The sequence below is a fragment of the Protopterus annectens genome, chromosome 2.part2 (assembly GCF_019279795.1).
Source record: "Protopterus annectens isolate FY-2018-M chromosome 2.part2, PAN1.0, whole genome shotgun sequence".
Classification (NCBI taxonomy): Eukaryota; Metazoa; Chordata; order Ceratodontiformes; family Protopteridae; genus Protopterus; species Protopterus annectens.
In genome coordinates, this window is record NC_056730.1 from 1,069,252,584 (window position 1) to 1,069,279,823 (window position 27,240).

The window sequence follows — 27,240 nt, forward strand, 5'->3', positions numbered from 1 at the left end:
CAGGGTCGGGGCTGGAGGCACATACACAGGGTCAATATTGACATGTTGCTGTGATAACCTCATACATTTACTGTTGTAACAGGGTTTGTTGCACCATATGTCCTATGAGGGATTTGAAGTCAGTAACTCTCATGGCTGTCATCATCTACAGACAGAAATCATCATACTACCTTCTGCAGTTCACAGATAGATGCTCTGTGGGTAACACATGAAACCAAAGGCACCACACACTGCCAGTCTGCAGATGGCCCTACAGATGGGTGTCCCTCATTAACATAGCACTGACATGACAGGTATGTAAACATGTAGGACAGCCATATGCACACACACCCTGTTAAACCAACATTACTCCAAATGCAGTATAGCAGCACTTAGTCTGTAGTCAGGTCAGGCACATCCCCCTCCTGTGTGTTGGCCTGTCTCCACAGTGTAAGTTGTCAGAGGTACACCCCAATCCATCTGAGATGCTGTTTGCCAAACAACAGATCAAGTTCCTGCTCATAGTGAAGGAAAGGCCCAACAGCAACATGATGTTCCTAGATATTGGTGTGTGTTTCCATGCAATTGGCTATGGGAATGTTATCACAGCTGTTCCATATGCAATCAGCTAGAGGAGGGCTGCAATTCATGCAGAGACCATCAGCTGATCTGAGCATCACTTAAAATACACATGCTGCTGCCTAAGCAAAGCAGGAGTAAGTCTCCACATCCACCAGAGAGGGAGTAAGAGAGGCAGACAGAGGCACAGAAAAGCCGGGGAGGGTTGGGAGAGTAAAACTTACGCATGTTTGTGTCACACACCTACCAGTACAGGGTTTCAAACCCCCAATGACTATGCAGTGCTAGCACATGTCCATGCAGTTATTGGATGTGCCATGTAGGTTACATGTTAGGGAGCCATCAGAACATATATGTGATGGTGAGTGACATCTGCAACAGGGATATGGTAGCTATGTGGTAGGTGTAGTAGCCATGCCTGCCCACATGAACAGGTGTCAGTGTCATCACAGCCACACTTTCACAGGGACACCCACACTTGACAGGCCAGGAATACAACTCATCAGTATTGGGATTGCCACAACTCAGTACTGTGCAGGTATCACATGCACTACAGGGGTCATACGGAGGTTATATGTGCAAAGGGTATGTGGAGGTGTCTGACATCAGACAGCATGCTTCAGTATGCCAACGGGGGTTGTAGTGAGTGTGAATGTGGTCATACGCATCATACGCCACCCACACAGACACTGGTGCCAGTACTGACATCCCTGTGTGCACTGCTTCAAGGGTGCATTGTGGTTGATGGTGCCATATGGCTATACAAGGCTAGGTGATGGGTATACCTTGGCATCAGGCCACATGACAATGGTTTGCATTGTGGCTCATGGCTGTAGTGTCTGGAGTTGTCCACACAGGAGGGTATTGTATTCACCATCCAGTCACCTGGGTGACTATTGCGTGTGGCCAACGTTCTGCATTTCTTGCAATGTACGTGTTCCTTAGTCCATGATATGGACAGTGTTTGGGATGTGCACACCTCCTACATGCATGTACAGTGACATGTGAAACTGTACCTGGGGTGTCTGGCCTATGTTGTGTACACTGATCATTATCATCAGATGTGCCAGTCCTAGTCTCATGTGGTGGAAACTGTTCATGGACAGTGGGCTGGCCCTGCATCTTCACTGATAGCATGATACCGGTATTCCCTGGTGCTAGTGGCATCTGTCCATACAGGGCTTGTCTTTCAGGCATGTTATGTCCTTTGTAGGTCACATGTGATGGCACCACAGGTGTTGCAGGTGTCCAGTGGGGAACATGGGGGAGGTGCACTGTTGGCATGTACATGCCTATTGGACTGATGGACAGGGTGCCATGCCCTCGGTAGCCCACTGCAATCACACCATGGTTACTATTAGGGGGCAGTATGCAGGGTACTAACAACATAGCGGCTGTTGCCTAGGCAAGTGTGTGTGTGTGTGTTTGTGTGTGTGTGTGTGTGTGTGTGTGTGTGTGTGTGTGTGTGTGTGTGTGTGTATGAAACATGGGTTGAGAGTGCACCCTGGGTAATACAAGGCTTACTATCATGTTATGTCCTTTGTAGGTCACATTTGATGGCACCACAGGTGATGCAGGTGTCCAGTGGGGAACATGGGGGAGGTGCACTGTTGGCATATACATGCCTATTGGACTGATGGACAGGGTGCCATGCCCTCTGTAGCCCACTGCAATCACACCATGGTTACTATTAGGGGGCAATATGCAGGGTACTAACAACATAGCGGCTGTTGCCTAGGCAAGTGTGTGTGTGTGTGTGTGTGTGAGTGTGTGTGTGTGTGTGTGTGTGTGTGTGTATGAAACATGGGTTGAGAATGCACCCTGGGTAATACAAAGCTTGCTAACATTGTTCAGTTGGCATTGATGTCACATTTAGGGGTATGGATTTGCACCCCAGCCTCTTGGCTATTTCACATCTGTTATGCCTGTACGGTGGACATTGTAATATATACTTGGCCCATCATGTAAAAAGTCTGCAAAACCTGCTCCACATTGAGTCCAGTTGTTACACACTCACAACCACCACCACACAGGATACAAATGACAAACACACTCATCATGTCTGGGACTAGAACTCCTACCTAACTAGTATATTCCACTATAGCACTACACCATTATAGGATGCGCTACTGAGATGACCGAAGCTCTTCTTCCCCAAAGGTGTATTTCACAGTGAATGACATCAGCAGGATTGCCAAAGTAGGACATTTGAATTGTAGTGAGAGCGACTAGCCTAAAATGAATTGTTCCCTACACAAACATAGAAGCACAAAACATCCACCAGTGCCATGTGTGGGGATAGAACCCCTACCAGACTTCTATATCACACTACAGCATGATGCAGTTATAGGATGCACCATAGAGATTACTGGAGTTCTCTTTCCCCAAAGGTGTATTCCACAGTGAATGACATCAGCAGTATTGACAAAGTAGGGCATTTGAGTTGTAGTGCGTGTGACTAGCCTAAAATGCATTGTTCTCTACACAAACATAGAAACAGACACAAAGAATCCAACAGTGCCATGTGTGGGGACAAAACCCCTACCAGAGTTCTATATCACACTACAGCATGATGCTGTTATAGGATGCACGACGGAGACTAGTGGAGTTCTGCTTCCCCAAAGGTGTATTTCACAGTGAATAACATCAGCAGGATTGCAAAAGGAGGGCATTTGAATTGTAGTGAGTGTGACTAGCCTAAAATGCATTGCTCCCTACACAGACATAGAAATACACACAAAACATCCACCAGTGCCATGTTTGGGTGTAGAACCCATACCAGAGTTCTATATCAGACTACAGCTTGATGATGTTATAGGACACACCATGGAGATTACTGGAGTTCTCCTTCCCCAAAGGTGCATTTCACTGTGAATGACATCAGCAGGATTGCAAAAGTAGGGCATTTGAATTGCAGTGAGTGTGACTAGCCTAAAATGCATTGTTCTCTGCACACACACACACACACACACACACACACACACACACACACACACACACACACACACACACACACACTTGCTAGGTCTGGGATTAGAACTCCTACCTAACTATTCTATCACGCCACAGCAGTATGCAGCTATAGGACATGCTATGGAGACTTCTTGGCTACAACCTTCCCAGAGGTGTATTTCTAGGTTGATGACATCAGCAGCCTTGCCAAAGTAGAGCATTTGAATAGTAGGGACTGTGACTACCCTAAAAAGCATTGCTTTCTACACAGACAGACACACACACAAACACAGACTTGCCAAGTCTGGGATTAGAACTCCTATCCAACTAATTTATCACACTACAGCAGTACGCATTTATAGGATGGACTATGGAGACTACTGGGCTACAACCTTCCCAATGGTGTATTTCTAGGTGGATGACATCAGCAGCCTTGCCAAAGTAGAGCATGTGAATTGTAGAGAGTGTGACTACCCTAAAAAGCATTTCTCTATGCACAGACAGAGACAGACAGACACACACACACACACACATACACACACACACACACACACACACACACACACACACACACACACACACACACACACACACACACACACACACACACACACACACACACACAGTTGCCATGTCTGCAATTGGAACTCCTACCTAACTAGCTTATCACACTGCAGCAGTAAACAGTTATGGGATGCGCCATGGAGATTACTGGGCTACAACTCTCCCAAAGGTGTATTTCACAGTGGATGACCTCAGCAGGCTTGTTATAGTAGGGCTATGGGGTGGGCAGTGTGTATGTATGGACCATAACTCATTCATCTAGAGGTTGACACACCACATGTGGGCACACACAGGGTCATATTCCACAGGTACATGTATACAGCTGCTAGATGACTACTTCATTGTACTGTCATGTTGCACAGCTAGCACATGCACCACATAGTCTGTAATGCTGACAGATACTGGTGGCTATCATCTATAGTGAGTGACATCTGAATCTCATGTGGTTGTAGCCCTTTGGTTGTGTGCTGGAAGGGACAGGGCTGGATGGCTCCTTGTCACAGTCACCCTCTTCCACACATCTATGTATGTCTACCTTTGGCTTATTATAGTGTGTTGTCCTTAGATATATGTCTGTATTCCTGTCTACTGTGTGTGCAAAGCATATATGGTGCATACTAAGGAGTGTCTGCACTAACATCTGCAACTGCCAGATATGTTTGGTCCACTGGTGTTTGCAGACATGACCTTCATGTGTTTAAGTGTGTGAGCATGCCCAGTATTACCTTTCAGTATGTTGTTGACTGACATTGCCTTCCTTTCTCTAATTGTGTGAGCATGCCCAGTATGCCCATCTGTACTGAATGTGTGGATCAAGTCCAGGTAGTCTGTACTTCAGTGCTGACCTATGTGCTGTACACCTCCAGGTAGCATACTGTTTCTGCAGGGTATCCGTTGATCATTTGGGATTGACTCTTACTACATTCTACATTGGATGGGGGGGCACACCTGACTATTTCTACATTTCTACACAAGATTGGGGGACACACCTAACTCTTACTATATTTCTTTGTAGGATGGGGGGCACACCTGACTATTTCTACATTTCTACTCTGGATTTGGGAGGGCACATTTGACTGTTACTACATTTCTACATAGGGTGGGGGGCACACCTGACTATTTCTACATTTCTACACAGAATTGGGGGGGCACACCTGACTGTTACTACATGTCTATGTAGGATGGGAGGGGGCACACCTGACACTTGTTCACATTTGCTATGACTGTACTGGCATGTCAGGTGCTCCATTTAATTCTTTAGTCTTACCTATCATGCTGACTACAGGCATACCAGTGTACTACAGATCTTACCTTTTACCTACATGTTAGTTTCTGACTTCCTACCCTTCAGAACTGTATGTCCCACTGCCTGACCAGCTGTAGTCTGTCTGTGTAGGCCTGGGGTGAGGTTACCTTTAGGCCTCATTCAGAGGCCATAGCACAGCCTTTGTTTGTGTTTGCCTACACCTCTCCTGCTGGCTGTGACTGTTGTTGGGTATGTGAACCCCCCTGACTGGCATGTGTGAGTCACTTACCTTGTGGGTGTCCCAGTACTGAAGGTAGTGCTGCAGGGCTGCCTATGTCAGATGCACATAGTACACTCCCTACACATGGTTGAGCACAGGTAGTGTAATGTTTGGCATCCCTTTTACAGTATGCGAGAGTCAGAGAAAGGTGTTATTCCCTGGATCCCTCCTGTGTCAGTGTATGTGCTATGCATTGCCTCTTTGCCAAGGCCAGGGCATACTGGGCATGCCTCCTTCTGCCTACTGAGGCAGGCTCAGGTTGTTCCTCCTCCGAGTCACTCTGTGCCTGTGCAGGCCTTGGCAAAGGTGGGGGGCTGTGTGGCTCTGCCTCGTTGTATTCCTGATGCAGCTGTTTCCACAGGATCATATTGTGTAGCATGGCACATACAAGGACAATTTGGGTACATGTAGCTGGTGAGTACTGCAAGGCTCCACCGGATGTGTCCAGGCACCGGAACCGTGACTTGAACATCCCAAACACATGCTCTACTATAATTCTGGTCTGTGTGTGCCTCATTATGAAGTTTTTGTTCAGGTGCGTGTGCATTTCTGATGGGTGTCATCAGCCATGGCTCCAGTGTGTATCCAGCATCTCCCACTAGGTGACCGTCAGGGATGTCCCCATTGGCAAATCTCTGGTACAGCTGCATCAGATGCCAGATGTGGGAATCATGATAGCTTCCAGGGCAGCCAGTACACACATTCATTATTATGCCCTGGACATCACACATGACCTGGCAGTTGATAGAGGGGAAGCCCCTGCGGTTGATGTTGACCATACCCCACTCACCGGGTGATGCTTTGATGCATATGTGCAAGCAGTCTATAGCATCCACTACCTCAGGGTATTCTGCTATTTGGTGGAACAGTTGCATATTGCTGGTCAATGCCTCATGAGTGTTGGGGAAATATATGTGCTCACCGGCATGTGCTGACATGGCATCCAGAAACTGGTGGAGTACCCTGGATGCTGATGCCCATGAAATTTCCATCATATCCCCAGTTGGCCTTTGGAAGGTACCTGTAGCTAGTATTCTTAGGCCTACACATACCTTGGTATCCACTGGGATGAGTTCCCCTCTGTTAGTTCTGTATGTTAGGCATAGACGGCACAGCTCAACAAATTGCTGAAGGAGGTCCCTGTCCACTCTATAGCGCTCTATTATCTCCAGATCATGTAGCCCCTGGTAGGTTACCCTGTGTCTGTACACTCTTTTCCGTTTCCTCATTGTGGGTTGGCTAACAGCATTCACATCCTCACCACCCTCAGCCTTTTCCACAAGTTGTTGTATGATAGCTATTGCAGCCCCTATCATTTTGCTGTTGTGAGTGTTAAAAGTTCCCCGCTTGTTTACACTGGTGGTGTAGAGTGTGGGAAAAACCAGAGGGGAATGTGTTGGCATAGTTTATAGTAGTGTTCTGTGCTGGGCTGGGCTGGTCTGCTGCCTGTGTAATTGGCTGATTCTAATACATTTCACCTGCCAGCTATGCTAGGTCTCCTTGATTACCTTCTTACTGCTGTTTTCCTTTCCCATTGCCTTCCTGTTTAAGCCTGGGGGCACGCCACACAAACAGAGTGCTCGAATGTGCACAGTGCTGCTATTTCCTGGTTTAACTTTTTTTAAAACCTTTAAAACCTGGTGTGCGCTTCGCACACCCACTTAGGCAATGTAAAGAGTGCTAGGCAGAGTCAGACACACACCCTAGCTTAGCTGTGCTAAGCTAGGAGCAAACCATGGCCACAGGGCTCCAATCTGCTTACAGTATGCCTGACACCCCCATGATGTCAGCTAACTCCTAGGCTTGCTCCAAGCTATTCCTACTCTTACACTGTTGGGACCTGACTAGCATGCAGGGGAAAACTGGGATTCACTATCATTCCCTCATTTGCATAGGATTTCCTGCTAATGCATACTTACATGTCTCACACTGAGCCTTTTCCCTTAGCAGCCACTACTCACTGGCTGTTGTCTTCTGCCTGCCATTTACTTGCATGGCAGAATAGTGATTTTAGTTAGAATACTTAATTTAGGTTTATTTTGTTATTTTCCCCCCGATCCTGTTTGCGAGCTGCTCCACTGCGCTTAAACAGCCGAGATCGGCTAAAAAGAATAAAAGTTGATTTTTTATTTTATTTTGCTGTTTGCAATGCCATAGGCCTTATACTTGGCCATTGGCATGCCTCCTAACTGATATGCAGCCTTTATTTGTAGCTGGCACAGCTCCATTTTGGATTTTGCAGAAATGTATTTGGTTACTAACAGAGTACATTTCTGCAGATTGCGCTAGTCCTGCATGGCCGGTTGCAAGCTTCCTGGATCACAAATTCACCTAATTTGCATGAAATTCTCCTGCAAATGGGGTGATTTGCATACAGGTGCAGAATTAGTGCAGGAGCGCTCATGCACGCCCCTGCAGGCTGTTCCTGGATCGCACGGCAGATATATGGCCTGCTAGAGCTCCTGCACTGATCTTGCACATCATGCAAGGCATAGAGAATCCAGGGGTCAGTCTAATGAGTTTTCAGTATTTTGAAAATTAGGTGATTTGGTCTCAGTGAAATGAAAGTCAGTCAAATGGATTATAGGTGATGTGAAGTAGACCCATATATACATATATATATATATATATATATATATATATATATATATATATATATATATATATATATATATATATAGCTAGCCCTGGCCAGCAAAGGCACTGACATTGTCACTAGATGCATTCATGGAAGGGAATGCTGGCAGCATGTAAGGCAAGGAGTCATCCACATTGGAGACAGAAGGCCTGTACTATGATCTTAATTTCAGCATCTGGGAAAGGAGGGTTTTGTGAGGATGAGACCTTATTAAATTTAGGAGCCACATCTCAGTTGTGATAGAATAAAAAGCAGATATCACAACATGACTTAACACACACAGGACAGAATACACACTTTTAGTTATGGAATGAAACATATCAATATGCATTCAGTGAGCAGCATACTGAAGTGTAATAACAACGTACCTGCACCTTAAAATGGTGTTCCCTAAAAATACAAACAACATTCTAAACCACAGTGCTAGTCCCCCAACATAGCACTATATATAACTGTAACCTATGGGTATATAACCAAGACTGTAATATCCAGGTGTATCCCTCCCACCAGTAACTACAAAATACAAAAAATTATATACCAGATGCACCAATGTATACCTAGCAAGCTCCAAACATCATAACCAGAGCAACAATATATTTAATGTAAGAAAAGCTTTCTTAACTCCCTCACTGTCAGCAGGTTTACACATGTATACTTATACACGATTGCAGTGACACACATGTCAAGAGATAAACCTGTCCAGAAAATGCACGTCTAAAGTTTTTGCCTGTTAGAAAAATATGAAAGTCTGTACAAGTGAATGCTTGGTTGCCTGATCCCATGGATTACATTTTCAGATTATTCAAACAGATTTTTGTGAAACAATGCAGGTAGACAGCATATCACAAGTATTTATCATCACAGTAAACATGAGCAGTTCTGCAGAGGGAAACATACCTTGCAATATTTTCTGAGTGTATCCTCCCTAGTCCTGTATCAAAAATGTTGATACCAATATGTGCAGCAGCACCTGGGAAATAGAAGCATGTTTTCCTACCACAGTGGAAGATCCATAGCCTATGTCATGCTTATGAGGTGCAAATAAGCACATCTGGACATGTGGAATATGTTAATTAACACTCTTCTCATTACCCTCTCTGAATCACTCGATTTGCATGTTGCTCAAAGGAGTTAAGCATTATATTGTTTTCTGCATGATGTTGAGTGCAGGATTAAACACTACAGGAATTTTGGATTTGGACTTTAGCAAGGTAATGCCTTGCAAGCATGCCTCATTAGCAGTATTGCAGTGATATGCTAAAAGATCCAGCCTCATCAAAATCACACTTTGAAATGGTGTACCAAATAGGTAACTCTAACAAATAAGTTTTAGTTATACTCAAGATGAAATATGCTGAACACTGATCCACATATTAGCCAGATCATCCAAAATGTATGTGATGTGGCTGTGCACATATCTCAGATGTGGGGTTAAAGATGTGTAGCAATGAGAATGATATACTCAGCAATGTGAATGTGGCTTAATGTAAAGCATATATACAGGTTATGGAGTAGAATCATGCCAGCTGACTGTTCAGAGAAGAGGCAAAATAGGTCTGCTTGAGGAACTCCTCACAGATGAATCAAATTTTGGAAGCCACCCCGATCTAGTTTCCATTGATGGGTGTCTGCCTTTGTCCTGCTTGTCTGTGACACAATTTTTCTCTGACAGGACGTACAATGCCGGTAGAGTGAGATTTTGCTGTAAAGCTATATCCCAAGCTAACATGGCTAGCCTGAATAGAGGCTAAGTCCTGGATCCCCCTTTCTTGTTAATGTACCACATGACTGTGGTATTGTCTGTAACAAGCTGAAGAGGTCCAGAGCACCAAATGTGATTCTGAGAACTGAGTGCCTTGATTAGATCAAGCTTCTCTTTTATATGTATGAGCGTGAGTCTGTCCTTGAGATCTCAGATACCTTACACTTTTATCCTACCTGACACTGGGGAAAGGTTTGGAATAATGGTAAAATTTCTTACCTTACAGATACAAAGTACATGTTTTGACTCTGGTAGGCTTATAAAGGTCCTGGTGGCTGTTATTCTAGTATATATCTAAGAACTTGTATACAGAGGGAGACAATTGGGTTGGATTGCACAGATAGGTTTATAAAGACCCTGGTAGCCATTAGCTTAGAATATACCTATGATCTTATGAACCTAACCAAGCAAAGTCTCAAGTATGTAAGGTCACTGACTGCTTTGGAGCAGAAGAGTAGAAGGGGAGAGTTAGATTTAGGGATACTTGCTGTATCCACTAAGTGATTTCTCTTTTGACAGATCCCAGAACTGTAATTTGAAAAGATAGTGGGTGTTGGTGCTGGGATCAAACAAACTTTAGATACCATTGTATCTTTCTCATGTGGAGTCTTGCTAAGGGTATCAGGAGAATCATAGACGCTATGATAACCAAAATCCTGAGGTATTTTCTTGCAGAGATTAAAGCCTGAGAGGAAAATCTTGAAATAGATCTAGTCTACATATAGGTTCATAGGTTCACACTAGGCTATCTGCCCTAGGGCATTTATAAGCCTAGCCAGAGTGTGTTTGACTTTTGCCACCCATTTTAAATTAATTTTGCTATGCCCTTTTTCGAGGTTAGTATACTGTGCCTCTGTCTAACAGTGACACAGAAGTGATACCCGGGGTAAACCTATGATCTCCCATCCACTCATCAAGATTCCTCTTGAAGAGAGTCAATGAGGGACTCTGCCTAACCTGGACTGGGATTTTATTCCAGAGTGAAGGGAGCCTCTGGGTTATGAATCTGTCCCTCCAGCATGTCCTATTTATTTCAGTGCTGAGGTACAAGTCTCTTGAGCACGTAGCTTGATGGGATTTGGATTTTCTGAGGTGCAGCATGTCCATTAATTCCGGGTTGGACATGGCTTTATACATCAGGCACAGATCGTCTCTGAGCAGGCGGTATGCCACTGAGTAGAGCTGGAGATTTTGTAACCGAGCAGCATATGGCATCTGTTTGAGCCCTTTGATCCTCTTGGTGAGGTACTTTTGGGGTCTTTCCAGTTGCTGCAGGTGTCTGGTAAGGTACATCCCAAAAGGGGCATTGTACTCAATTATGGGCCTGATGAGGGATGAGTAAAGAGGCACGATGACCTCCCCTGATCTAGATGTGAATCCCTTCATGATTAGGTGGGCTATATAAAATGTTTTTCTAACCACTTTGGCCACGTGGTTGTCAAATGAAAGATTGCTATCAACTTGGGTCCCCAGGTCCCTAATTACTTCTTCTGTAATTAATGGATTACCACCTATGTGGTAATTTGTGGGCACTTTGTTTTTGCCAAAGAGGATGACAATACACTTTTTGGCATTCAGCTTGAGGCCATGGCTCTGGCACCAGTTGTCTGTTTCTATGAGGCCCTTTTGGAGGATGCTTGTGTCTGCTGGAGAGTCAATTATGGCACCCAGTCTGCAGTCATCTGCGAACTTGGTCAGCCACAGTCCTTCCGTGTTGGTCTGTACCTCCGAGAAATATATACCGAACAAGAGAGGTCCCAGGACTGAGCCTTGTGGGACGCCACTTGTAACTGGTTTGGAGTCTGACATGGCTCCAGCAATTCTAACCATGTGGGTTCTGTCCTTGAGCCAGTTTGCAACCCATCTAGTGACATAGGGGTTTATATTTAAGCTGGTGAGCTTATCTATAATGCCCGAGTGGGGTATTGTATCGAAGGCTTTTGCGAGGTCCAGGTAGGCTGTGTGGACCACTTTCCCCTCGTCAATGGCCTTGGTGACTGTTTCAAAGAAATTGACCAGGTTTAAGAGGCAGGATCTGCCCTTAGCAAAGCCGAACTGGGTAGGATCCAGTGTCTGTAGGTCCCCAATATCTTTATTTATGAGGTCCATGATGATCATTTCCATAGCTTTGCAGACCAAGCTACTCAGGCTTATGGGGCGATAGTTTCCAGGATCCGTTGAGGCACCACCTTTGTGGAGAGGGACCACTGCTGCTGTAAGCCACTCTTTGGGTACATATCCTGTAGTAAGGCTGAGATTGAACAGTAGTTTTATGTTTGGGTTTAGCTCTTCTTGGAGTTCATTGAGGACGCAGCCCGGGACACCATCTGGTCCCATTGATGCTGTGTTTTTTGCTTTGGAGAGGGCAGCTCTTACCTGAGCATCTGAGATGTCAGGGGGGCAGCACTCTGCTGGGATAGATATTTGCCCTTTTGGTGGGGAGGGGGGGGTTTGCGGTGAACCTGTCAGCTAGGATGTTGGCAATATCTGTGGGTTCGATGTATTTTTTGTCATTTTGGACTAATTCTGAGCATATCTGGGAATTCCCACCCAGGTTCCTAACATAACTAAAGAAAGCCTTGTGATTATCCTTAGTGTCCTGTGCAATTTTTCTCTCGAAGCTGGCCTTAGACGATTTTATGAGTGCCCGTAGTTTTTTGCTAATACTGATCAGAGATGCCTTCCCTTTTTGGGATTTTGCTCTATCATGTAGTAGCTTCCTCTTTCTATTGTATAGTTTGTTTATGGCTGGGGTCCACCAGACAGGACGTCTGCCTTTGGAGGATTGGGTCTTGGTTTTATTTGGGATTGCGTGATCCATGCATTCCTGAAGGTGTTCATAGAATGCATTTATAAAGGATTCTGCGGTCTGGGCCGTATTTTCCACAGGCTCGGGGGATTTGAAGGATTACACCTCGGTTTTGTGGAGTGTAAAATTTGCTTTAGAGAAGTTTTTCACTGTGGTTTTCTGGGCAGGTGGTGGGGTCGGGATGTGAATATCCAGTGAGATTAGTTCATGGTCTGATCTTACCAGTGAGGGATACACTTCTGGTCTGGAGCATAGAGTCCCCATGTTGGTGATGATCAGGTCCAGTATGTTTTCCCCTCTTGTGGGAGTGGTAACAAGTTGTTCCATAGCATTTGAGTTTATAAATTCTAGGAACCTTTAGGCTAGGGTGTTGGAGCTAGAGTAATGTTCCCAGTTTATGTTTGGGTAGTTGAAGTCGCCCAATATAATGGTGTTTGGAGAGACCTTCATATTTTCCAGTGTTTTCAGGAAGGCCAAGTGGGGTTCCTGGGTTTGGGAGGGTGGTCTGTAGCAGGCTATAAACTGGAAGGCAGTTTTACCCACTGTTAGTTGCACATGGATAGTCTCTGATGCTTCGTGCTGTGCCACCAACCTGGAGGTGTGGGTATCTTTGACGAATATTGATACTCTCCCTCCTTTTGTGGTTTGGTCCAAGTTTTGTAGCCGAAAAGCATGGTATGAGTTATAACCTGGTAGTGCTGGGGTGCTCTCAGGAGCCTTGAACCAGGTTTCTGTTACTGCACAGATATCGATGTTCTCCATGCTAAGGAGAGTTTCGAGTGCGTGCATCTTGAGGTTTAGATTTCTGGCGTTGAGTAGCATTACTCTTAGCTTCTTATCCCTTGTGATACCTATGGAGGTGGGTTTGTCTTTTGAGCCTTGCCTAAAAAAGGCACTATGGGGGAAGCAAGAGCCTTTGCCAATATCTGAAAGCCCAGGGGTGACAGGTGCAAGCCGTCCCTAGCGAAGCATCGTGGCTTGTCGAGCATGTCATCCCAGGCTGACAGGCAATGGATTTATTTTTCCTGTGGAAGAAAACTCTTTTAACTGAGGTGTCTAGCAGATGTCCCATGAACTCAACCCTGCATGATGGAGTCAAAAAAGGCTTTTGAAAGTTCTCTTGGTATCCAAGATAGTGTAAGATGTCTCCCACCCATGAGAAAGACTCCTGACACATAGAAAAAGATTTTGCAAATATAAGCAAGTTAAATAAATATGAAGACTGTGTACCCTGTAGCCTGCAATGCACTATACCTTGAGCTGGACACTTTGTGAACATTCTTGGTGCAATGGATAGTTCATGGGTTAAGGTAGACAACTGACAATGTGATCTAAGCACACTAAACTTTAAGAAGTGCCTGGACTTTACAAATAGGGATGTGATGATAGGCATCTTTTCCATCTAGTGTAACTAGAAAACTAACATAAAGAAGAGGGGGTAACAGGCTCTGAAGTGACAGCATTTTGAATCTTAGCACCATCACAAACTGGTTTAGGAAAGAAAGATCCAGAAATGTTCTCTAGGCATTTTCTTTCTTTAACACCAAAAAACATCCTTGAATAAAAACCTTTCTCAACCTGGGAAGGAGGAACTAGCTTTATCACTCCTTGAGACAACATGTGTTGAAGAACAGGAGAACTAGCGAAGTGTAGTCTAGTGGATGAAGAATCACTCCCTGAAGTAAGGAATTTCCTTCCACTCCCATCTGTGACCTTGATGTATAATCCTCAGAACACATTTGTCCAGAACTACATGTTGCCAAAGAGAGAAATGGAGATTCAGACTTTCTGTAAGGGGTAAGGGACTACCAGTGTGGGTGTGTGTGTGTGTGTGTGTGTGTGTGTGTGTGTGTGTGTGTGTGTGTGTGTGTGTGTGTGTGTGTGTGTGTCTGTGTGTGTGTGAGTGTGTGTGTGTGTGTGTGTGTGTGTGTGTGTGTGTGTGTGTGTGTGTGTGTGAGTGAGTGAGAGAATGGAACATGGTCCCTTGAACAGTTATTCTGGTTTGTCTTTCTTTTGTTTTGGGGAGTTCCTGTCTTCTTTTTTTAAACTTTCTTCCCATTGCTTTTTAAATGTCTGTTTGACCTGCAGTGGTGGTGCTGCGGTAGCATTTTCACCTCACAGTAAGACACTGTCCGGTTCGATTCTCAGCTACAGCGTCTTCTGTGTGGAGACATGCATGAATAGGCGTACCTTTGTTGAAGGTTGTGCATCAGGGCTGGTAATTCGGCACGTAAAAATCAACTACCAATCATTAGCAGACCGGAGTTCCGCTGTGGTGACCCCTAACCGGAAAAAGCCGAAAGACACAAACAAACCAGCATTTTGCTGAAACAGTTTATTTTATTTCCTACCAAAACTGGATGAGGGATTAGAGTATTCCTTGGAAAATTTAGAAAAGGAGACCTGAAAAATCTGAGAGATTCCCTGAATCAGTTTATCCCTGTCATTACATTTTTGATAGCCTTTACAGTAGAGGGTCCAAAAACTAACTCTTTATCCAAAGGAGAATGTAAAATCTAATGTTTACATCTTCTGGGAGGTTCTGAGAACACAGCCAGGCAAACATCAACTAGTAGCCACACCCTGGAAGATGTATCAACAGGATCATATGCACACTGTAAACAATGAGTTGTGACCTGTGAAATTAGAAACTAAATAATTCAAAGCAGATTTTTCCTCACATAAATAAACCAAAGACAAAACAGTTCTTATTCTTTCACAATTAGACAGGGTGAATTAAAACATATGAGTCTGACAACTCAAAATTCTGAAAATCAAAGTTACAGAAGGATACACTTTTTACACTTACTTATCCATTATTTCACCATCCTTGTCAGAAAGAAAAGGACTGGAATTAAGCAAATGTTTAACAACAGTAGGGTTAACTAAAGGTATAAACTGATGGGTCAGGTTTGGAATGAGTGTATAAAAACCTGAAAGACTGAGGAACCTTAAACAATCTATCTGCTTTTTGTGGGGCAGCAGGCTGACTACTAGGGAAATTGCAGGCATCGATGCACACACACATCCCCAATACTAACAGCAAAGGACAGATGGGAGAAGGTTCTGGAAATTCTATTTGTAACAGCTCATAATATTTTCTGAGGGACTGAGAAACCTCCGTATGCTCCCACTGAAAAGACTGGCGCATTATGGAAATAGTCAGGAAGAAAAAACAAGTTTATTCTGCAAAGCTTCAAGGTTAACACCCTTCCTCAGTACATTATAAAATCAGTTAGTACATCCATTTTAAATAAAAGCATCAATTAATCACATGTCAGCCAGCTAACCTATCAAACCCATGTACCACCCCCTCCCCTTTTTTAATTTATACAAATTCATGCAAAATTTAAAGTCACAGAATTGTTCAAAAGTCACAGAATTATTAAAAATATATTAAAAGCACTTATTAAACATAATGCAGTCAATAAATATGACTAAGTTAATAAATATAGCTAAGTTAATGAATATAACTATAACTAATAACATTTCATTCTTATTTTATTTCTTTTTGCTTTTTTACTAAAATAGGTTTATACTTGCCATACTATTTATATCTGGTTTACTATCTGCTCTCAACCTTACTATCCAATCATATTCTCTTGTTTCTAAACAATTATTTAAATCACCACCCCTCATACTCATAACTTCTCTATCCATCACTCTGAATTTACAATTATGCCCTGGATCATTGTCTGTTATATGTTTACTTAATGCATTCATTTTTATACTTCTCCTAATATCTGATTTATGTTCCACTATTCTTTCCCTTAGTTTCCTGATAGTCTTTCCCACATAAAACGAGTGGCAGACTACACAGGTAGCTAGGTACATAACTTGTGTTGCAGTTTACATAACATAAAGACTTATACTTCTTTTTTTGTTACAGGGTGCACAAACATTCTCCCCCTCATAGATGTTATCACAGCAGCTACAGTTAAAGCACATAAAAGTACTTGTTTTATTTAATACATTCTTTCCTTTAATATGTTTAAAATCTTTATAACATAACTTTAACTTTAAACTTTCAGAATTTCTATAAGCAAATAGGGGTCTTTCTCCTATTATTTCCCTTAATTCTGGCATTACCATCAATATTGTCCAATTTTTACATATTATATGCTTTACTTCTTCAGTTTTCAAGTTATAAGCTTTAACATATCTAATTACATTATTTTTATATATTTCCTTTCGTGTCTCTGTTATATTTCTCAATTTATTCCCGAATATTGGAGTGTATTCACTCATTCTCCCATCAGTAACTGCTTTATATACTTGCTCTACCATCTCAGAATGATATCCATTACTAATTAATTCATCCATCATCTCTTTAATTTGCTTTTCAAAACTTTCCTGATTTGTATTTAACAAAGTGTTCTAACCATTTGTGCTTTCAGTATACTTCTAAAAATGTGGGGGACATGCATGCTGTCCCTATTCACATATCTACTGTCATGAACCTCTTTCCTATGTATACTAGTTTCAATATGTGTTCCTATAATACTTAACTCAATATCCAGAAAGACTATCTTGTCTTCTGAAGCTAATATTTTGAATTTCAAGAAACTTGTTGTTGTATTTAAATATTCCATATAATCATTCAGTTGTTGTAAAGTTCCATCCCAAATTAAAAAAACAATCATCTACAAATCTCTGGTAGAAACATATTTTCTTATTCATAACATTACTATCACATAAGACATAGCTTTTCTCCCATTCATATAGCATGAAGTTGGCTTAGGAATTTGCCACTGGTGTACCCATAGCCATCCCTGCTAGTTGTAAATAGATTTCATTGTCAAAAATAAAACTGTTCTTAGTCAAAACTAGTTCTAGTAATGCACAAATATTCTCAGTTTGTCTAGCTGGTAATTTTACTTCTACATTCAAGAAATTTCTTATAGAATCTATCCCATAGTCATTGGGTATTACAGTGAACAGGGATGCTATGTCTAAAGTTACAAATATATTTTTTTTCCTTTGTTGTTTGGAGTACCATTCATATAATTTCACCAGAAAATCATTTGTGTCACTTAAAATGGTGGAACATTTAGTCAGGAAAGTGCTTAAATTTGTTTGTAAATATTTTGAGATGGGCTCGGTCATCCATCCACCTCCTGATACTATAACCTCAGGGGGGATTTTCTATGGATTTATGTATCTTAGGGATGCCATAAATTTGTGGTATTCTAGGACAAGAAACAGTGAAATAGTTAAACTGCTCTGTTGTTATATCTCCAGATATTTGAAGGTCATAAATAGGCATATTTATCTCTGAAATACGTTTTTTAACATCAAGAAGTGTTATTTTCTTAAATGTTTCCTCATCTTGTAATAAGATTTTAAAGTTCAAAATATATTTGTCCATATCCATTATTACTATGGCTCCATCTTTATCTACTTGTTTAACTACTATACTTCTTTCATTCATAAGTTGTTGCAATGCTTCATATTCTTCATATGTTAAGTTATAATTTTTCTTGCCTTTTGATGCAGAATATAACTCCCTAAGCTCATCTTCCTCCACATTTACAAAAGCTGTCACAATTGGGCAACTGATAGGTGAAAAAATACTACTTCTTCTACACATTGTTAATTCAGTATTCTCATTACATTTAAAAATCAACTTTAAATTCACATTTCTTGCAAATAACTTTAAATCTGTTAATGGTTTCACAATATTATCAGTGGCATCATTAAGTATAAATTTCAGTCATTTGTTCAGAAGCTTTAAATGTGCTTCTGTTATATTTCTAGCTCATAAATTAAGAGTACCTTATTTTGTAACAATCAGCAACATGCTGCTTTGTTCCAAAAAGCAGGGCTGCTGTTCTTTCTCTTTGCCTCATTCGCTTTCTCATGCTGATGCCTCTGCAATGAACACCCCCTTGACTGGGCGTTTAATTGTACATCCACCTTCTCTGGTAGTTTTAACTGAAAAGGAGAGAGGGAGGAAAACTGCATTTGGCTCATTTTACCTGTTGGTTGAGCTGTATTGGCATCTTTTGATGTTACTTGTGGCTTTATCACCTCTCCTCTACTTGCTTCCTCATTCACAGCCATTGTTTCAGTGGTCGGCATTGCTATTAGGTGAATATGAGCCTCCTGATTGGATGGTATGTCTTGTGATGTCAATTCCTGTATATTTCTATTGGTATTAGGTTGCTGTCATTTAGATGGACCGGGTAACTCAAATTTATCCAGTTCATCCGTTCTTTTTTTAGATTTTAAATCATCTATTTTTGTTACTTCATTTCTCAGCCACGAAAAAATATGGCCAGATTTAAAGTCATTAATGTCTCTCATTAATTTCTGTCTTTTTTTTAGCCTCTAGTTTTACATCAACTAGATGCAATCGATCTAGTGCATTCTGATATAGAGACATTGAGCTGTTAAAACATGACATGTTCAACAATTCATTTTCCATCTTTACAGTGTTTTCTTCCAGTTCCTTTTCCACAGGTACAAAATAGGTATTCATTAACTCCATATATTCAGCACTTAACTTTAGGTTTAACTGTTGCCACTGTCTGAAGAGGTCTGGATAGGTGTTTGCATATGAGGGCATTTTTTGAATTCTGAGCCCTCGAGGAAATACATCCAGCTCCAAATAAACTTGAAAGCTTAACCAGTGCCACTGGAGCTGCTTTAAAGTTTTCACCTTCTTTTCCAAAATGTCCAGAGTTTTTTCAAAAACTTGTACTGACTGGTCAGCGGTTCCCAGCGGTAAAGGTGCATTTAATGTCATGTTTAAAAGTGGATTACCTTCTCTTGATAGTAAGCCTCTCATTGTTGTGTTTCTTCCATTAGCTGGCTGATACATCACTATTTTACTCTTTTTGACGTTCACAGTATTTGACCAAAATGTTAACTATGAGCTACAAAATTGGTCAAAGCTGTAGTTCAGTCTCTTCAGAAAGCAAAACCATGTCAGGAACAAAAAACACGTTTATTCTGCAAAGCTTTCAGGTTAATAACCTTCCTCAGTGCATTATAAAATCAATTAGTACATCCACTTTAAATAAGAGCATTAATGAATCAGGTCAGCCAGCTAACCTATGAAACCCATGTACCACCACCTCCCCTTTTTTCATTTATACAAATTCCTGCAATATTTAAAGTCACAGAATTGTTCAAAAGTCACAGAATTATTTAAAAAATATTAAAAACACTTATTAAACATAATACAGTCAATAAATATGACTAGGTAAGGTAAAAAAGTTCTTCTTTAAAAGCATTCATGCTTTATATATGTGTCAGTCTTTGAAGCAATATAAATACAGGATAAACAGGAAATTTTATAACTAAAGGAAACAACCCTAAAGAAAGCAAGGTAACATATCTTTCTTTACTACAGTGTAAATACTTACAGTCATGATTTCTCTAACTCTAAATGATATTTAGATAATTCATTTATAAATTACCTGCCTTTTACTGCTAGTATAGAATATGATGCATTTACACTGACATATTAATGTGGTGTGCTTAAATGAACATGATTATTTTTATATTATTTACACTAAGCTGCATGAAATATCTAAACTGTTGCATTTAATTCACATAATAATCTATAAAAGCTGATAGTAATAACTGTCAAAAAGTACCTTGAAAAGTAGTTATCTATCTATTCTTTGATGTTAAAAGTGCCTTTTTGACTAACAAACAACTGTTTGGCTTGTATATCTGCCCTTAATGTTAAGAAAACTAATAGCAGTTTAATGAGCTCGTGTTCAGTTTAAAAAGCTCTAAAAGCTTCACTTACTTTGTTTTTGGCTTCCCACCATGGTCACCAGCTGGGAACTCATATTTTACCATCCCTAGAGTGGAGGTTCTTCAGTTAGAATCCATTAGTGTGTGTTAAATCCTCTACAAATGTATGAACAGCACAAAATGAAAGTAAACAGTTTGAGTGATGTCAGCACTGAAACAAGGCAGTATGGGTGTTGTTTAAGCTCTTAAGCTACTTAAAGTAACAAGCACATTATTTATGAGATGGCAAAGGGCTTTTAAAGTTTAACAAATATTAAAAGTACACTGAAGTACCTAACAAATTTAGAAGGTATCAACACATGCATGATGTTTTATTATATGCTAACATTTGTTATTCATTTTGAATTGTACACATAAATAGCACACAAGGCTTAAAAAGAAGTATATCACTTGGAAGAAACTGTATGAATAGTTAACACATACAGACTTTACTACAATCTTTTCTAATAACATCAACCAAGTAAATTACTATAATTTATCTTAATTTTATGAAAATTTAATATATTTAAGTCCTTGACTGGAACTATATAACATATTTGTAAACACATTGCAGCTAGTGTACTCAACCTTAAGGACAGCAAGTCAATTATGGTTCATGAATGTGGCTATTTGTTATTAAGCATTTTAAAGGTAAAAAGGAGTTGCTGTTTAATTAAGATACTCTGCAAATATTAAATAGGTCGAGTAGCACAGTCATTAAGCAGTAATTAGCAAGAAAAAATCTCATAGACTTGCTTATGATATTATTATATATACATAGAAAATAACTGCTAATTATAAGTATGCTTTTATTAAAGGCAAGTTATACTAATATTGAACATCCTCACTGAAAATGAATGGTTGTGTAGAGAGACAGTAACTCCCATCATATGACCAAGGCTAAAGAGATTGTCTTGTATGTCTAAATTGATCAGCCTTGAACCTTAGATTACAAATAGACATGCAATGTACTTTTATTTATAATACTGAATATATATTATATATCATCACAAACACTAAAGCCATTGTCAGCTATATCTCATATTAATTACTTTTATAGTATCTATATATGTCATGTTCTTTAAAATATGACAAGTATTAAAATATGAATTGAATAGCATAGGCATTTACTAATATATTGCTGTTAGTACATGATATGCATATAAATAACAGGTCTATTTTCTGTCTATGAAAGTAAATACCAAGCTATATGCATTTGTTGATTATGAAAGAAGAGCTTGCTATCTATTCTTTTTAATATCCTATAGGTATGTACTTGTTAGAGACACACACGCTGCAAAGCTGCTGGTTATTGCTTATTCATTAGCATATTTCTGACTGCAATGTTATAAATATATGGCGTGGACCACTTGAGTTGAGAATATGTCTCTATATCGGGCATGTTCTCGGTTTGAATGTTCTATATTATCTATAATATGATATTGAGTTCCCTCACTAAATTCAAAGAAGCCACAATAGAAATAAATATTTATTAAAAAATGGAGAAAAGAAGGATGAAGAGTAAAAAGAAGGAAAATGGTCGGTGGTCATATAAGGTTATCCTTTCCCGTGTATGTAGAAGGGTTGGGTCGGTGGTCATATAAGGTTATCCTTTCCCATGTATGTAGAAGGGTTAACAGTAATAAGTACCAAACAACTGTGTTATAGCATGTTTAACGTTTACTTTGCTTGTTATATTTTCCAACCTTACAGTTATAACACTGTAGATAAATCCTGTAATATCATAAGGATTATGAGTTGCTATTTGACATATGACATGTGGTACATTAGCGGTGAAATATGCCAGTGGCACTAATAATATATAGGAACTGCCTGGAAATATAGCCTTAAACTATATAATACCAATGCCAAAAACAAATTAGTAACATTCATGCCACTAAAATATGATTTTTTGAATTAAATGAAAAATATGAGATTACTGATAAATAACAATAAAAGTGTAATATTATATTCATTGTTATGGACACTTCATTATTTAATTAAGTTGTAGTATAGTTAAATGATGCATATAATGCTTAACATTTTTTTTATATAGAACATTACAAAAGTTTGATACCTATGAATGCCACTCACACTATAAGGGAGATAAACAGTAAGCATATTACTTTTAAGATGCATAACCGTTATTGCAATACATTAAAATAAGAGATTTTTCTTTACAATTTAAACAAAGCCAAATAGTTAAGTATTAAATCTAGGTATAGTTGTGTTGTCTTAGTGTTTTATAAAATATTAAAAATAGATAGACTGTATTTAAGTAATATGTAAATACAAATACATGTATACTTAAAAGATATATAAGATACTTTTCATTATAAAACTACCATGTGGCGGGGCTGGGGGAGCATACTTCTCAACCTCTCAGTGCATGAAATCTGGACAAAGACTGACAAAATGGGAGGACAAAGGCCCAAAAATAGGGACATATTTTAAATATTACTCTTATAAGCTTAGAAAGTTGCTAGAGTAGCAGGATTTATTTTAACATACATTTTCTGAAGGATTTTAATTCTGAAAATCAAATGTATGTCATTATTTAGTGACTTCAATCCTCAGATCATCCCAGTAATTTGTCAGAAAAACAGAGATTTTATGAGGAACAGACTAAAATATGAGCCAGAAATCTGGACATTCTGTAAAAAATCTGTACAGTTGAGAGGTATGTGGGGGAGGATGCTGAAATGCAGATCTAGAGGGATCGCTTGAATGGTTAGATCATTCAAGGATGAGATGTTTTTTCTCATGGATGGGTTTGGTGGTTGTTTATCTTATAATGTTTTCAGTTATGATCTTCTAATGTACTTTTATTGGGTGTCTATAATCTATTGTAATACTGTTGGAAGAAGAAAGAACAAGTCATTCTCTTCATGTACACACATCTACACATTGTTACGAGTATATGAATATGGATAAAAGCAAAGCTAATATAAATCCAATTGCAAAATGTATATCTATTAATGTCAATGGTTTAAATAATAACTGCAAAAGGGGAAGTCTTTACAGAAATTTAAAGCTATGTGAAGCACAACTAGTATTTTTACAGGAAACACACCTTACACAGGAAGACATAAATAAAATAAACAATAAAAATTATACAGTACTAGTAAGTTCCACCTATAGTCAAAAGTGAAGGGGAGTAGCAGTTTTGTGGAAAAACACTACTTTATTGCTTAAAATCATAAACACGTTTCATGACAACTCAGAAATGTTTTGTCTAGTTACAATATCTATCAATGAAATGGTATATACATTAGTGAATATTTATTGGATACCAGGACTAGGAGTTAGAGTGGCCAAACAACACTTAAATGACATAGTACAATATGCCAAAGGCAATTTAATCATAGCTGGAGATTTCAATTGCATTATAAAAGAAACTGACACAAATACTAAAACTACACGTAAGAGATCACATTTAACAAAGTTATTATCTGAGTTTGTTGAAACTTTTAATATAGTTGACATAAATGAGTATGCTATCCCAGATTCACTATTCTTTACACATTTTTCCCATAGACATAATACATACTCTAGAATAGATAGAGTGTACATAAAAGATTTAACCACTAAATTAAATAAAGTCAAGACAATTTCATGTCCATTTTCGGACCATAACACCATAACATTTGAGATAGACTTGTGTTTCAAGAGCAGGATATCAGTAACAAGAATGCCATCCTACATAACAAATCTCAAAGATTTTAAGGAATTTTATATTAAAGAGACACAAGCATTCTTAGATATGAATCTTACGAAAGATGTATCTGAAATATATATATATGGGATGTACTGAAGGCATACCTATATGGAAGAGCGGTGGGATGGTATAAAAATAAACAAAAACAGTGGAATAAGGAATTAATGGAATTACAGTCAAAAGTAGATAATTTAAAGCTTGATATTCAAAATGGAAACACCAACTTAATAAAAGAACTGGAAGATACTAATAAAAAATACTCAGAGACGCTACACCACAAAACAATGCCCAACTTAGAAAAAATTAAACTATGTTACTATTCAATGAACCCTAAAAACCAAAGAAGAATAGCAAATAGGACTAAAAAGATGATTAAAACAAATCAAATCAAGGAAATACATAATATAGAAACTAAAAAGAAAGCGTCTGATTTAGAAGGAATACAAGAAGCATTTAGGCTTTTCTTTTATAAACTTAATAATCAAAATGAGAAAATAGAAACACATTCAGTATTAAAAGCTTTTCTTAAGAACAATGTTAAAGTTAGGTTATTAGAGGAGCAGGTACAACTAATAGATAAGCAAATAACAATGACAGAACTTAAAGCTGAAGTAAATAAGCTAAAATTAAACAAAGCTCCAGGTATAGATAATATCACCCCAGAAATGTTTAAATTACTATCTAATGAGGCTTTGCTGTTGTTATTGAATGTCTTTACATCAGTTAAAAATGGTAAAGACATCCCTCCTTCTTGGAAGTACACATTAATATCACCAGTTCTGAAACAAAGTAAAGATCCCAGTGAATGTTCATCATACAGACCCATTTCACTTCTTAATATAGATTATAAAATTTTTATGGCAATACATGCTGCTCGAATAAAACAATTACTACCATTTTTGATAGAGGAGGGTGAAACAGGTTTTATAAAAGATAGGAACACTTATGACAACATCAAAATAATTCTTTCCTTAATTGATTATATAAATGTCACAAACAACAAAATGAATGTTATTAGTTTAGACATAAACAGCGCATTTGATTCAGTGAAGTGGGATTATTTATGGTTAGTTTTAGAAGAATATGGCTTCTCAAACAACTTCACCTTGTTAATAAAATCATTATATGAAAAATCATTGGCTTATATAAAACTGGGATTTTGTCTGTCTAAATCTATTAAAATAACAAAGGGCACAAAACAAGGCTGCCCTCTTTCTCCGTTATTGTTTGCGCTATTCATTGAACCCTTAGCAAATAATATACGTATGGATAAAAATATTGAAGGAATACAATTAGACAACAGCCTAGAGCTTAAAATTCAACTTTTTGCTGATGATATTTTAATTACCTTAAAGAATAATAATAGCTCTTTAAAAGCATTATGGGACTCAATTCAAAACTTTCAAAATGTTTCAAGTCTTAAATTTAATGAGAACAAAACAAATGTATTGCTTATAAATACTAATAAAAAAGATCTAAATAAAAAATACCATAAATATATCCCCACCGATAATACAATTAAATACTTGGGAATTATAATAGCTAACAACCTAGATACTACAATTGAAAAAAAATTATAAAGAGACCTTAAATAATATTAAAAATCTAATACAAAGATGGAAAAAGTTCTTCTTTTCAATGGAAGAAAGGCTCTATATAATTAAAATGATCATATTTCCAAAAATTCTTTATCTTATACAAGCTTGTTCTTTGCCACCAGCTAAATCGCACCTAAAACAATTAAATGATTTAATGGTAAGATTCCTATGGTATCCAAAAAAATCAAGGATAGCTATGAAATATCATCTAGATGATTGGGATATGGGTGGCATAGGTTTACCAGACATAGAAGTATATTTGCATTCATCTGTTATTAAAACAATATCATTATGGCTAAATACAAAATATACATCAAAATGGAAGCTAGTTCATGAGAGAACCTGGTTAAAATCAGGATTTGTAGTAGCAAATCAGTATACCGATTTCATACCAAACAATTTTCTATGGCTGATGAAGGAATATATGATGATACATAAGTATAAAAATATAAGTTTCAAATACATTACTTATACATTAAAAAATTTCCAAAATCTTATTAATAGCAATCCTGATATTAAAGCATGGTCATTTTTATTATATCCAGTAGCGTACACACAAGGTAATATAATAACATTTGATATAGAAGTAGTCAACATGCTTAAAGAAAAGGGATTAATATATTGGCATCAATTGGTAAACTCTGGAAAACTTCTGACAATAGACCAAATTAAACGGAAATTAAATATGGAAAAAAATTCATGGCTACATGTACAAGAATTAAGACAGTATATATTAAGCAAACAAGAAACAATGCAACCATCAATAAGACAGAATGTTTCTAATCTTATAGAACATATAATATTACTAATGAATCAACCCATTACTGGAAAGGGATACTTATCATCTATTTATAAAACAAACAAAAAAATAAAAACTTATAATAATGACAAAATATGGAATTATTATAGACCAATTAATGGACATGTGCCAAATTACAGAGACAAAAAATTAATTCTTCTCTCTCCAAAGCAGGCATCACTTTCACTACATTGGAGACTCTTTACATGGCAATTCATACACAGATCTTACGTAACCCCTCATAAAATGGAACTTATGTTTAAGAAAAATATTGGCTGCTGGAGATGTGATTTATCAATAAAAGCAGACTGGCAACATATGTTCTACCTATGCCATTTGATTAAACCATATTGGGATAAAATAAATTATTTTCTGCAAATGGTATTCAATGACAAATTCCAGATTTCCAAATCTATTATTTTGTTTAATGCACCTGTACCTGACTGTGTACCAAGAACAAAATATGCAATCTTGTGGACTCTCCTAGCCATTGCAAGGAAGAACATTACATCAAACTGGAAATCCAAAGCTTCTCCAACTTTTAAGCAATTCATGAATATGGTGTCA